We start from the raw sequence: 14,824 nt of genomic DNA, 5'->3' as shown, positions 1-14,824 counted from the left end.
CTACCAGGTGTAGGGTCGGAAAGGCTCCACCAGGAAGTGATGCTTGACCTAAATTTTGAAATACGAGTGGATGGTTAGGAGATTTTCTTTTTTTATATATTTCCAACCACTTGCCCACATTCTACCATCTGTCGTCACACAAAGCGAGCCCTCTGCTCCCATGTTGACATCTTTCATTTTCCTTCAAATCCTCAGGCTCTCCTCTACCTACCAAGCACAACTTCCCAAACCCTGCCTTAAAATGTTTCAACAATTTGCTTGTTCCTTTTCTAATTGCCCCCTGGACAAAAAAGGAGATCAAGCAGAGGACAGTGGACCTTTCCCCGAGGGCTCTCCTAAGCCTCCCAGGCAGGTTGACCATAGACGTCTGGAGTCTCAGTGCTTTTCTGTGATGATGTAATCCTACCCTTTTTAGTGGCTCCAAGGGAGAAGCGTGTGGACAGGCCAAGAGGCTTCACAGGGTTTAGAGTCAGGAGGTCAAGAGAGAGTGGCCTAGACACCACCACTGAGTGATGGTACCTCCAGGCAACAGACCAAAAACTCCATTGTACATGGATGGCTACGAAGGGTGAGTCTTTTGGAAGAGTTTTCTTTTATTTAATCAATAGATATATATTGGGTATCTCCTATGGGTGGGGTTCTGTCTCACTTTCTGGGACTGCCAAATATGAGGCAGACCTCATCTTTGTCCCCAAGTTATTTACAACACATTTGGAAGACACAAATTGGAAATTGAGCATCTCCTATCACTCAGTGCTATGATGGAGGATTACTAAAAGATTACTAGGTCCTCTGAATACATAAACCAGAAGCACAGACTGGGTACCTTGGAGGAGGAACCAGTCAACAGGAAGGGAGAGAACGTCTACTAGTCAGAGGGAACAGCCTGTGTGAAGCCTAAGTGGCAAAGGGGGCCTGAGAGGTGTTCAGAGTGGACATTGTGTTTCTAGGGCTGGAGAGATTTGATTCAGGGCCAGAGAAGAGGTTTGGGAGAAACAGCGACTCATTATACTCTTCTATTTCCTCAACTCACAGTTTCCTTCCTCTTAGATGTTGACTTCTTTAAGTGAACATTTCAATTCATTTTTAAGATATAATTTCCCTCCTCCCAGCCTCCTAGCCTCTCCCACAACAGTTGCCATATTTTTTCCTAGTGCGCTGTTTAGATTCAAACTGGGCCCTTGGAACTGAGCGATGTCAGCGATGATGTCACACAAGAGTTACTGGAAACCTTGGTGCTCACTCAGATCCCAACTGCTCTTTGGAGAGGTTGTGGGTCCGAGGTCTCCTGTGGGAGAGCGACTTTGGATACCAAATTACAAACGGTTCTGCCTACATCAAGGTCCCCAACTTGTGAGAGTTTGGGACATCATCTCTACGTGGGAGGAGGAGAAACATCTTGCCGGTGACCATCCTTCGTGGTTCATCTTCACCCAGCCAGAATGGAGCGGCAATACGTGAGGAAGAGGCCTTTCTCTAAGGCCCGAGGTAAGGGTGGGAGGAAAATTCAGTCTGTGCGATGGGTGCTGGGCAGCAAGGGGTTTGATTCACCCCGGAAACAAGGACCACAAGGTATCACCGAGGCTTTCACCTGAAAAAACTTCCTGTCCATTAGTAAACAGTAAGAAATTATACTGTGAATAAATAAATGAAGGAATAAATATGTGAGTGAAGTATAGAATTCTACTGTCATCTGAGGGGCTTTCCGTAACAGTAGCAGACAAGTCAGATTTGTGAACTCTCCTGCTTTGTTAGTGGAAAGAACGCAGGTGGGCAACTGGGGCAGTGGGTATAGAACCAGGGAGAAGGGTGGTTACAGAGTCTTGTACTTAATTTTTTCATGAGAATGAATTAATATATCATGCGAATTAAAAAAATATATCAAATTTATCAGGAGGTTTTGGGAGTGGGTGGTGTGATGGAGCACAGTACGACACATTCATTCAAGGTTCCCAGTCAATGTAAGCTGCCACAGTCCTCAGCCTGGACTCAGGCAGAAGAAGGTCCAGGAAGGCCCTGCCCCTCTAGCTCTAGGGATTTCCCTTCTCCAAGGTCTCCTGACCATCTTTACCTAAGGGTTTAACATTTCTTCTAGGTAAAGACAGCTATAGTATAGATCGTTTTTTTTTCTCTTGTAATTGAAAAGTTTTATTTTTTTAAATTGTCTTGAAAATATACATAAAACATAACTGAATAATTTCTAATGTATGAGTCAGTGATACTTATTACATTCTTCAAGTCATATAACCATTCTCAATATCCTTCTCCAAACTTTTCTACAACCATTAACATAACCTCAATGCCCCAGTGGAAAAACTTCCCCTTCCCCCTGCCCACACCTGGCAACGACCAATAATCCTTGCTTTCTATATATTTGCTTATTTCATGTAAGTCAGATCGTACAGTATTTGCCCTATACTTAGGGCAAATACTAACTTATTCCATTTAGCATTATATTTTCAAAGTCTAGCAGGAAAGAATTTTAAAATTCCAACTATAGCTAACCTCAGTTTCTGCTATCATTCTTAGTTATCCATTCTTTCTCCGACTAGTCTGCCCCCCCTTTGTCTTCTTGGTTGCTGCCCCATTCTGCCCTTCAGTGGCTGAGCCCTGCTTTCTGCTCCCTCCTTGATCTCTGTATCCTTCTAACACACTGCTGGCATGTTCCATCTCTGAATCTTGTCTCTCTCTCAGGCTTTCCCTCCATCCAATGCACCCGACCTAGCTCCATCTCTTTCTGCATCCTGAACTCTGCAGTCCTTCCCACAGATTCAGAAACATACACAGACCTTTAGGTTGACACAGACAACCCACTGAGACATACACAGCGGAGGAGGCTGTGTGTTCTCCATCTGAAGTTCTCGCATCAAGGTTCTCAGATATGGCCATCTCTTTCTGCCTCACTTCATCTACTAAGGACTGGGCTTCTATTCTGAGAAAAACAATTTTCATCTTCTACTGTGGCTGGTTAAGAAGGGTGCAAGGAAGAGGTATACATGTAAGAATCATAACTAAATATACACATTCTTCTCTTTACGTATAACTCCTCTATAAAAAGCCTTTCAGTAAAAAGAGGATGAAAAGAGGTGACCATTGCTCTGGAGTGTTTACCCTCCAAATTTACTAAGAATATCACCCGCATACAAAACATCAAGTCACACATTTATTTTGAAGCTTCATGGGAATGAGGTCATTTCTAAGTTCCAAAGGAACAAATTCATTGGAATTCAATAAATGTGGAATTAAAGAAAAATAACTTCTTAAAAAATGAACTACCATAAACAGTGCCACTTTACAATGCAGACTTTGTCTTCCACAGCAGTGCCCCCAAGGGTGGTGGGTCTCTGGGGAAGAAGAAAGAAACCATGGGGTCTGTAGAGGTGGAGGAGGTGGTAATGGAAAGGCCTCCAGGGGTCCCTATGACCAAAGATTTGGGGTCACAGGTGAGAATAAGGACCCTGAAAGCTCAAGTAAATTAACTCTCTATTCTCAGAGGTCTCTATCCAAGAGGAAAATGTGCAACAGTCAACAACATGCCATGAAAAAAGTCGAAGCTCCAGGCCCAGGAAGATTCCAAAACAATCTGAGAACTCTTTTCTGTCATCTTTCACCGAGCAGACCTCTCACTCCTCCAGCTACGGGGCTGCCCCAGGAAAGCGATGGGTCAGGTGTGCATATTTCACCAAGGTGCGCACGGTCAAGGGGGTGGCGGTCTCCTGGCAGACCAAAACCTCCTTTGCCCCCGTGGGCAAGATGCCCCAGGTCTTTGAAGCCGAGCTCTCTGAGGAGAGCACCATCGGCTCTGCCCCCAGTCTGGCCAACACTGAGTCCCTGGTCAGCACCCTGGAGCCCTGGCAGGAGGGGCCCCAGACCTGTACCCAGGAGCCCACCGACCAAGGGGAGGAGCATGGGGAGAGCCCCCGCGCAACCACCCCGGAGTGGCTGGTGACCCGTGAGCGCGGCTTCCGCTGCATGGCCTGCTGCCGCGTGTTCGAGTCCGGGGAAGCCCTCGTGGCCCATGCGGAGCATGGTGTGACTCAGGGCTGCAGCTGCCGGGTCTTCTTTGAAGAGCTGCTGGAGAGGCGGCTGCCACGCTCAGTCCAGCGAAGGCCCAGACGCTGCCACCAGCTGGCCAGGCGTTGCCTGATGGCGGCCAAGAAGAGGGAGGTGAGGGAGAAGAGAGCGGTCTGCAGACGCCTGGAGGAGCAGCTGGAGAAGCAGAGAGAAGAACTGAAGAGGCTGAGGCACCAGCTGGACAGGCTGAAGAGGCAGGAGACCAGGCTGCAGAAGGAGCAGGCACACCACCGAGGCCAGAGGGGGAAGCGCCTGAAGACGTTCTAGAACCCCAGGAATAGGAGGAGCAGGGCCTTTGGGCTGGAAACGTGGGCCCTTCAGGAGAGACCTCCATTCAGGTTCGTTTAACCCAGCCCCCCTGGAAGATCATACCCTCCTTCCACTGTGACCCCAACCCTCCCAACCTAAGTGCACAGAGAACTCCAGCCCTAAGGGGGATCTGGATGGAAGAAGCCCCAGATAGCTGACCACAGACACCAGGTCCCCTCAGAGGCTCCCCTGACCCAGGAGAGGACAGGACAGGCCTCATCTGGATGGTGAGATCTTGGGACCCTAAGGATGAGCGCAGCATAAATAGGGAAAGGGAAATGGGATTTCAGTGGGACTTGGGAGGATTGGGGGGGGCCCTGCTGAGGTGTGATGGTGAAGGGGGTGTCACTGAGTTCTTTGGAGGAGAAGGAATCAGAGAGATGTCAGGCTGGTGGGAAACATGTCTGCAGGTGAGCAGTGGACATAAAGCCCTAAACAAACAACTCTGGGTCCCTTCCCAGCAGTATAGAGGCAGAGAAAGAGGCAGGGCTTGGTAGGAGGAGAGGAGGGCAGGTTGAAGGAAAATGAACTCACCCCAGCCATGTCTTCTGGTCTCCTACGGTGAATTTGGGTTTATGATTGGGATGCATCCTTTTTGCCACATTAGGGGAATGTAAGTGGGAGGTGGTGTAGAAAAATCCCCCTGGGTGTTAACCGTTTCTGGATAAGAGTTGATCCAGGGCTTGCAGGATATTTCCTGTAGAGCATGTCCTAGGGGAAGGGGTAGAGCTTTGGAACTTTTTCTTCGCCTAAATCAAGCTGTACATTCCGGTTCTTGACATGTCAAACAAACTTGCTAATTTTCTTTTTGTTTTCCTGTGGTCAAATCTGACCTGTCGCGAGGTCAAAGAACTGGAAGAAAAAGGCCCTCTGAGGTGAAAGAACCAAAAGAGAGGACAGGCTTCAAACCCAGGGAGAACAGCGAGAACACAGGTGATCAGAGGTAATGGTGGGAAGGGGCAGATTCAGGGCCAGACTCAACAGTGGACAACAAAGCCCCAGTCTCAGTCGCGACATCAAATCCCAAGTCTGGGGAAGCCCTGGACATGACAGGGGTGTATCCATCTCTCTGGGAAATGAGACCACAAGTATCACAGGGAACCCCCCAGGGGCAGAGGAATGGAGGGCAGGGCCTCTAGGATGGGCACCTCCATCCACAGTCTGTCCTGTGTGTATTCCTCAGAGTGACAGAGACGGCTCCTGCGAGGCAGAGGGTCAGAGGCAGAGAAGAACCAAGGTGTTCAGACCAGGTAAATTCTGCAGTCTCCTAAGGATCCAAAACGAAAAATCAGAGATTCTCAGAGGTATCAGGGTGGGAGGGGTTGGTATTCCCAGGCTGGGGAGAGGATGGCTGGGGAGGTGCTGCTTTCTGAAATCTTTTCATCAACATCTTTCTTCTTAAAAGCTACCTTCCCAGTTGATGTCCTCTATGATCTAGGCTCAGACCTGAATGGGGCCTAGAATGCACAAAGGCGGGTTATCCAGTGGGGCTAGGCAGGGAGGAGGTGGAAGCAGCATATCCGGGAAAGAGAATCTTCTAGAGGCGCATGAGTTACCTAGTGAATTGCACATGGCATCCAGCCTTCTGAATTTAGCTGTAGACGTGTGCTTGCAAGACGTGTTTGAGGGGTAACTCTACTGACTTCCCAAAATTATTTTTGGTCATTTCCAGTTATAGAGACCAGAAGAACTCACTGCCTCCAAGAACAACAAGAAATCCACTGGATCTGATTATTACTCTCTGTGGTGTGCTGTCCTTCCAGTGATTCAAATCTTTTGTCTGTCATTCTGGAGAATTTTCACCTATTTTAAATATCTAACAAAACACGTTAAAATATACATATATCTATGATGTTTATGAATTTCCAAAGCTCTGAAATTGCTTTTTATCACATTTGCAAGATCACAGATTTGTATGACAAAAAAATTTATGTCAGGGTCCCACCCTCATATGTAATTTGGTCCCGCTCCCACAAGGTATCCGATGGTAATAGACACACGTGTATCCTTCCCTACACCTCTCTGCAGGGACGCATACACACAGTCACAGGTACACAAGTACATCTGCTGGGGTGTTTACTTTTATGAAAGCCTGGTCACACTCCACCCACAATGCTCTCGCCCCTTATTTCACTTAATATTCTACCTTGATTCTCTTTAAGTCATTAGATATGGCACTAACACTATATTTTTTGATCTTTTAACTTACATGAATAATTTAAATAGATGATATCAATTCAGTACACTTTATCTGGACTTCTACATGTTGTTGTCAGAAGCTATCAAGTCAGTTCTGACTCACAGTGGCCCTTTGCACCACAGAACAAAACACCACCCGGTCATGTGCAATCCTAATAATCTTTGCTCTATTTGAGCACACTGTTGCAGCCACTGTATCAATCTCATTGAGGGTCTTCCTCTTTTTCACTGGACCTCTGCTTTACCAAGCATGATGTCCTTTTCCAGGGACTGGTCCCTCCCTCTTGATAACATGGCCAAAGCCATCCTTGCTTCTAAGGAACATTCTGGCTTTCTCCCTTTAAGACAGATTTGTTCATCCATACATAACACTACTAAGATGGAAACATTATCATCCATGCTTTTTAAGTCCACTCTTCCTGCGTGTTCTACCTCTCCTCCCTCTGTTCTTTCCTGCAAGTGAATCCAAGATAATTCAGGTTAACAATGTGGTAAGTACTCTCTCTTATCCTTGCTTAAACAAGCACACGGACTTATACACACTCATAAACATAAACAGGTATTCAAGCATATTCAAACAATTGATATTGTTTAACCCAGATGTGATCATTTTATATACACTTCTCTGCATGCACCTTGATTTTTTCAGTAATACTTCAATAATACTTCACAGAGATTTTTCCCACTCAACTACTACAACTCATTTATTGATGATGTAGCTTTACCATAAGTTATCTATCATTCAACTATCAATGTACAGTCAATGTTTGGTCAACACTAATAATAACTATCAGTTGTATACTACAGGATCTGTTTCTGTGGAATAGACTCCATAGAGTGAGATTTCCAGCTCAAAGTATGTTTTTAAAGTACAGAGCCATGGCCATGTCTTTCCCCTAGAGGCTGTCCTAAAGCACCTTTCCAGCCATGTCTCAGGGTATCCTTCTCCCCACAGCCCAGCCAGCCATAGATGGTGTTGATTTTTAAATTGTGCCAGTTTCACTGGGACTTTGATATTTTCTTAACTACCAGTGTTTTTGAGCAACTTGGACTATGTTTATTGGGCATGTGGATTTGCTGTGAACGATCTGTTTGAATTCACTGCTCATTTTTCAAGTGCTTAACTTTTATCCTTCTGTGTAAAATGGAAATTGTTATTAAGTCTTGTCATCTCCATTTCACATGATTTTCCAAATCTATCATTTGTGTATCACATTTTTGCAAGCTTTGTCCCCCAGAACGATCACTTGAGTCAGCACTGTTTATTAAATAAATATAATTTTCTCAAAATACCACCTTTGTATCAATGGTTATTGTGACTTCTTAGCAGATTTTGTTTCATTGGTCGACTTGTCAGTTTCTGTGCTATGTAATATCAATTTGTTCTGTTACCTGAAGAGGTAGACACCTGTCAGTATCCTGCTTTTTCATGTTTTTCTTCTCTATACCTTTTAAAGCAGCCGTAGTGTTGTAGTGATTAAGTGCTCATCTGCTAATCCAAAGAAGGTTTGGCAGGTCGAACCCACCAGGGGGCACTGAGGGGAAAGACCTGTTGTTCTGCTCCCATAATGATCACAGCCTAGAAAACCCTATGGGGCAGTGAAATGGGATCACTATGAGTCAGAAATGGACTCCAAGTCTCCTAACACCAGCAACATCCTCTGCTATCTACTGTACTATTTGTAGCATATGATTACTGTATACAATTCAAAAACAACTATCTTAATATTCCAACTGGAAATACATTCCACTTATATATTAGTTTTAGGGACCTCCATTTGATTGACAAGACTTCTCATTTGAAAATATGGCATATTTTTTGCATATATTCAGGTTTCATTTTATGTATTTTAGTACATTAGTTTTCATCATAGAAGTCCTTTGCTGCTCTGGTCAAAACAATGTTTTCCTAAATATTTTACAGTTTTGAACACAGTTTGATCCAGTCAAGTAGTAGGGGAAAGAGAACGGTCTGCCCTTCTCACCCTTGCCAATTTGAGACCCTCATGTCTATACTGGAGAGAAATCATTGATTGTGATGTATTTGTCTTTTATTCAGGTATGCAATTATATCATCATTCTTTGAAAAATCTCTTATTATACTTATACTAGTTATTTAAATTTTCTAGTTTATTCCTTCACCTTAAAACTGTGTTGAGTGATACCAAAATTTTTGTCTAGTTCCAAATTTATCAGAATGAGTTGAATATTAATTTTCCATTTATCTCACACCTGCTAAGTTTGGGGAGAATCTATTATGCCCCAATAGATAACTACTACTCTGACCTGCTGACCATTATTGGAATCACACACAACTTGTTTCTGACAGTTAAGTACTTCCACCTGGCCTCTGTTGAGCTGGGATCCCATGATTTGCATTGCTACTAGGCAGCCCAGCTCCCACTAACAACCTGAGCCTATAGACGATTGTTGCTGTTAGTTGTCATCAAGTCATTTCTGACTCATGACCACCCCATGTGGGCATAGTAGAACTAACTGTTCAAGAGTGTTTTTAAGGCTTTCATCCTTTAGTAGCAGATGGCCAGGACTGTCTTCCAAGGACCCTCTGAGTACGTTCAAACTGCCAAACTTTCGGATAACAGTCAAGCACTTAACTGTTTGTGGCGTCCAGGGACTCCCTACAAAGTATACATATTGGTAAGCTCTATCTTGCTGGTGCTCCCCTCATCTCCGCATTCCTTATTCTTTTGATGAAATGGGTATCCTTCAGGACCTCCAAGAAATGGTCTTATAGAAGACTAACTCAGACATGCCCACATATTGGAGGCTTTTAATCCCTCTTCCAACATCTGACACAGCAGGTCTGGCATTTCGATTTCAGAGAATATGGGCCATTGCCTTTTCTAAGATTCCAAAAGCAATCCCACAGCATATTAAACCCATTTCCAGAACCCTTGCTACGGCAATAAATCCTTGTCAACAAACTCTCTTTGACCCAACTTTATATTAAACTCCCCTTGACTCAGCACCTTCAGCACCCACTCCTCAGCACACCCCCGTCCTGCTCACACAAGGCAGCCAGGTCTTGCAGCTCCTTCAGTGTACACTCCCTCCCCCGCAACCACAACAGCACTGCCCCCGATGGCTATGCTGGTATCTGACAACTAAGTATCTGGACAAATGCATGGGACACTATCTCAGGACTCTGCAAAGGAAAGTGTTGAAGGTGGATGGGGAAGGGGCGGAACCAGAACATAGAGTATGAACATTCCAGAGGCTGAAATTAAATGAGCCCAAATCTCAGAGCTGCACACCCGTTGTGGACAGAAATAGCTCCAAGAGAAGCCCTCTCTCATATAAATGGGATAGAAGGTCCGTAAAGGAGAGAGACAAGCAGCTGGGCAGGTGGGCACACGCCTGAAACTCTGGCAGAGGAGAATCCTTTTCTCTGACCAGAGTATGGAAGAACCAAATATTGTAGAGAAAGCTCCATTACATTTTCTCTCTCTCTGCTGTTAACTGGCACCTAGTCAATTCTGCCTCAAAGGGTGAGACTTTTCAAAAGCAGATCACCGGGCTTGTCTTCTGAGGCGCTTCTTGACAGGTTCAAACTGCCAGCCTTTTGGCTGGTTGTCCAGTGCTTTGGCCCCATAGGTAGAACCAGTCACTTATGTGCACAACAGAATGAGGAGATTAAAGCCCCAGCATTTCCACCAGTGGGCCAGGAAAGCACTCCTTCAGAACTCAGAGAGCAGAAGAGAAAGAGAGAGAGGAGGCTGTGCAAGAAAGAGATTCTGCAGACTTGCTATGAACTCCTGATTCACCCCCCAGATGCATATGCATTGCCCTGACCCTAAGACGCATTATCAAATCCTTTAAGAGCCGTACTATGGGTTAGAACGCACTCCTTCAGAACTCAGAGAGGAGAAGAGAAAGACAGAGAGGAGGCTGTGCAAGAAAGAGATTCTGCAGACTTGCTATGAACTCCTGGTTCACCCCCGAGATGCATATGCATTGCCCTGACCCTAAGAAGCATTATAAAATCCTTTAAGAGCCGCACTATGGGTTAGAATGCCATCAAGGTTCCATACTGAGTGGCGCTCACATAGATTAGATCTGAATACAGCTGCAAAGCCTTCAAAAATTGAACTAACATTTGAACCACAGAATACAGAAGATGGGACAGAACTTGGAGCCTGAGCATAACTGGGTCAATTGACTGCTAAAAAAAAAAAATTCTGCATAAAATTTTTGAAGGACTTGTAGTCTCAAAATCATAAGACACAGATTTTAAAATGCTGTTCTAATCATTCTCCAAGAAATAACACAGACACTTTTTAAATAAATGGAAAGATAATAGGTGCTATTTGCAAATGAAAATTTTACATGTTAAAAGTACAATGGTAGAAATAAAAAATTCAGTTGATATTTTCACAATAGCAGAATGGCGATGACAGAGAAAAAACTAAATACTTGAAATAGATCAGTAGAAAATATCCATTCTGCAAACAGAGAGGAAAATATGGAAAAAAATGGACAGTGCCTCAATAACTAGACAAAAAGCTTATTTATTGGAACTCCAGAAGAAGTGGACAAAATGTGTGGTGAAGAAAATAGTATTTGAAAAAATACTGGCTGAACACTTTCCAAATGTGGTGAAAGACATAAACTTACAGATTCAAGAAGTTCAGCAAACCACAGCAAGTTAAAGAATTCTATGCCCCAATACCGTATTTGCACAAAAATATTCTGCGGGTTATGGGTTTTTTGCCAACCCAGTGGGCCTTACCCCACATCCCAAGTATATTTGTAAGTACATTACTCTAATTTTTTTTTTTTTTTTAACAGCAGCGTGTAAAAAGAAAAAAACAGTGTACTGTACTTACAGACATACCCGGGAGGGGAAAAACAGTTGACACACATATATATATATAGAACATGGGTTACTTGCATAAAAATACCATACATCATAATCAACTGCAGAATAACAAAGGTCAAGAAAATACTCAGGAAGGAGGTAGAGAGAAAACAACACATTTCACCTGAGAAAAACAATTTGAATGACTCTGTATTCACTATCAGAAGCCATGGAAGCCAAAAAAAAAAAAGATTGTGAAACAACATTTTTTCAACCCTGAAAGATGGAAATACTAACCCAGAATTCTATGTATCATGTATCTATGTATCATTACCTTCAGGAGTAAAGCTCAAATAATGCCATTCTTAGGGGAAGGAAAACTGAGAGAATTCATCACCACCAGACTTCTAAGTGAAACACTAAAGGAAGTACTTCAGGTGGTAGACTTGGAATTTCAGTTGTTATTTAAGGAAAGCAGAAAACGTGGAAACTATGTGGTTAATATACTACGTCAAAAAAAAAAAAAAAACACTGTAGTTACTGCACAACATGGCGCTGGACAAGCCTCTTTGGAAAGTTTTTCCAGTCTCTTGGAAACGCTTGGAAATACGTCCTGGCAAATCATTATTAGAGAATGGAATTAATTTTGACAATACCTGAGAGATGTCTGCAGTCAAGTCTTATGAATAAACTGGAAAATAAATTTACTGACTGAAACTAAGGTGTGGTAACAAAACATGAGCCTCAGTTCCCGTGTGGCCATGAGCTGGCTCTGAAGGCCAACCTTCCCCAGAAAGGCATCTCAAGCACATTGGGGGCAATGGCTTCCTGTTGTTATTGCTAGGTGCCATCGAGTGGGTTTCTGAGTCATTGTGGCCCAGTGTAAAAGGAGAACTGCCCCGATAGGGTTTCCTGGTTTGTAATCTTAACGGAAGCAGTTCGCCAGGTCTTTACTCCTTAGAGCCTTTTGGTGGGTTCAAAAAACTAACCTTCGGTTAACAGCCGAGTGCTCAAACTTGGCACCACCTGGGATCCTTGGAGCAATGGCAGCACCACAGAATTTGGTAGAAACCTTCCCATAGGCCTTCTCTGAGAGGTAACCCCTTGCTTAAGGACCAAGTTTAGGTTTTATATATACTCATTCTACATAAAGTCTAGATAAGAACTACAGTGCTTCCTTGAGCGGACAATATGTATATGCCCTCCATAAACAAAATGTGTCAAGGGCAAAGTTTAATATTAAACCAAGGCATTTCCCGTCAGTCCTTACCTGAGAGGGTCTTCGTGAGAATTTCCTGAGACTCTTGGAAAAGGACTTAGTAGACACTGCTTTCTTTTTACCTCTTCGCTCCTGAACAGAAACCTCTGCTAAGAGGTCCTGCGTAAAGCTCCAAACGCCTCTTCTTATCCTGAATGTAGGCCGTGTAATAAGACCAGGAACTAGGCATTCAGCTGGGTGAAGAAACCCAGGAGTACTTCCTGTCTTCAACACCTTCCAGTTCCAGCGAAATCCTGTTACAAGTCACTAGATCAGCCCAGGAGCTGGAAGACTGAAATTCCTGGTCCTCTGACAACTGGGAAGGGCAGGGTGGGGTTAGGCAGAGCCTCCTTGACCATCACTTGCCCCAAGAGGCTCTGGAGGCTGCTTCATGTTCTAAGTCAAAGGCCCTTCCAGCCCAGGCACATAAGAGCAGGGGAAGACTTTGTCCATTGAAAGAAAAGATGGGCACAGGAGTGGCAGGTTTTAGGGCACTCAGCATTGGTCAGCTTTGCGACTTCCGGACATCCTGGCCCATGGTCGCCTTCACGACTGGGCCTTTATAGCCTCTTCACCTCTCCGTCCTTCCCAGTTTTCTCCCAGGACCATGAACTGTGGCTTCTGCTAGTTTCAGTGATTTCAGTATTTCAGTAGCTCCTCACCCCACTCAGGGGAGGCAGTTTTGCAGACTGCAGGACACAAATCCACAGTGCTGTTTACGTGTCCTTCAGCAGAAACACTTCCGAGGGTACAAGTTGGCCTCAGAGACTCTGAGACCCAGGCAGAGAGAAGCCCAGGGGGAGGGTCACTGGCTTCAGGAAGTGTCAGCACTCTCAAGGGTCATGTCCCTGGGGTCGTGCCCAACTGCAGGAAAAATGAAGTGGGCTCTGAGGCTCCCTGTGCTGACCGTCCAGTACACTGGCCCTGGAAGCCTTGGAAGGATTCTGTCTTAGTCTAACCCAGCACTGGGGAAATCCTCACAGGGTAACAGCAGTGATATGCCTGGGGATCTTTATTCTAAAAGTCTCAAAGCAGTTGATACAGTCTTGTGAGGTGGGAGATGAGAAAGCTTGGGACCACCGAGAGAGGGTGGCAAAAGAAGGAAAACTTTATCACTCCCTCTGTTCAAGTTTTTTTTTTTTTTAATTCCACCTGGGGCTCCAAACAGGTCTTTGTGTTAAAGTTGTATTTCTCTGTGTTAATTTATGATACTTAACTCAAATCTAGAGTTTCGAGCTCATTTTGATAATTCCTCTTTAGTCTGTGGAGACAGGAGTCTGCCTTCAGCCAGTGGTGAGAGTGGAAGAAATAAAGTCCCTAGTCCAGACTGGGGCAGGCTCTGCTGCTCCGCAAACTAGGGGTGCGGTCTCTGAAGAGCCCTTCTGAGGACAGCACAGGAGGGGCGTCTCGCCTGGAGAAAGAGCAGAGGGGGGTGGGGGATTGTTTGTGTGAGCAGTGTGGCCTCTGTGGCTTCGCCTTCTCCTCCTGGAAGTGCAACCTGTGGCCCTTCACGTGCGGAGCCAGAGTCCTAGGGTGACCACAACTCTCCCACCCTTTCTGGGTCACCCTCTGGACCCAAGTCCCCATACGCCTCCTCTGCCCTCCTATTCCAGCATAAGCACTGTGACTGGGCTCAAGGGTGTACCCTGGGACTTGACATCGGTAGCCTCAGGCTTCCCCTAGTTCTGGTGGGACCTGTGAGCCTAGAGGGTCTGAGTTCAGGGCAAGGCTGGGTGGGCTGGGACTCTCGCGAAAGGCTCCTGCAGCCAGCTCCTTCCTGATGCACGTGAGATTGTGGTGGGGCAGCCTCCGACCTGGCACCTCCCCTGGGCGCCCCTCTCCACACAGCCCTGCCCAGTTCCCTCCCCCACCCCCGCAACCGCCCAACCACCTCCTCCTGCCTCCTAGTTCTAGAGGAGTGCTCTTTTGATGCGCATTTGCAACTGGCACCCCATGGCCCTGCACAGAGTCAATCAAGCTAATGACCTCAACCTGAAGTGCACAACTTTGAAACTGCTAGATACGTGGGAAATGAACAAAAAAAAAAGAGGAGAAACACTTAACAACAGTTACAAAAAAAGTTATATGGGACTGTATTCTCACATCATGGACTCAAAGATGCTGGGTTGTATTTTTGTTTGCCAACAAGTCTTAGATAAGGGAAT

General features: G+C 45.1%; 1 long non-coding RNA gene across 3 annotated transcripts in view; it reads right to left on the bottom strand.

Moving 5' to 3' along the window:
• The window catches only part of LOC135229843 (uncharacterized), a 207,446-nt gene that overhangs the window by 122,908 nt on the left and 69,714 nt on the right, over window positions 1-14,824 (bottom strand). Inside the window, exons 2-3 of one of the 3 annotated variants that reach the window (XR_010320509.1) lie at window positions 12,672-14,070; window positions 4,085-5,650 (exon numbers count right to left, since the gene is read on the bottom strand). This is a non-coding gene — a long non-coding RNA (uncharacterized LOC135229843). Of the gene's footprint in view, window positions 1-4,084; window positions 14,071-14,824 lie in introns of those variants that run through there. The other 2 variants (XR_010320510.1, XR_010320508.1) reach the window with 2 other exon arrangements.

This window comes from Loxodonta africana, unplaced genomic scaffold (assembly GCF_030014295.1).
Source record: "Loxodonta africana isolate mLoxAfr1 unplaced genomic scaffold, mLoxAfr1.hap2 scaffold_56, whole genome shotgun sequence".
Lineage (NCBI taxonomy): Eukaryota > Metazoa > Chordata > Mammalia > Proboscidea > Elephantidae > Loxodonta > Loxodonta africana.
Note: the sequence above shows the minus strand (reverse complement) of the source record. Positions and strands in the feature narration are given on the sequence as shown.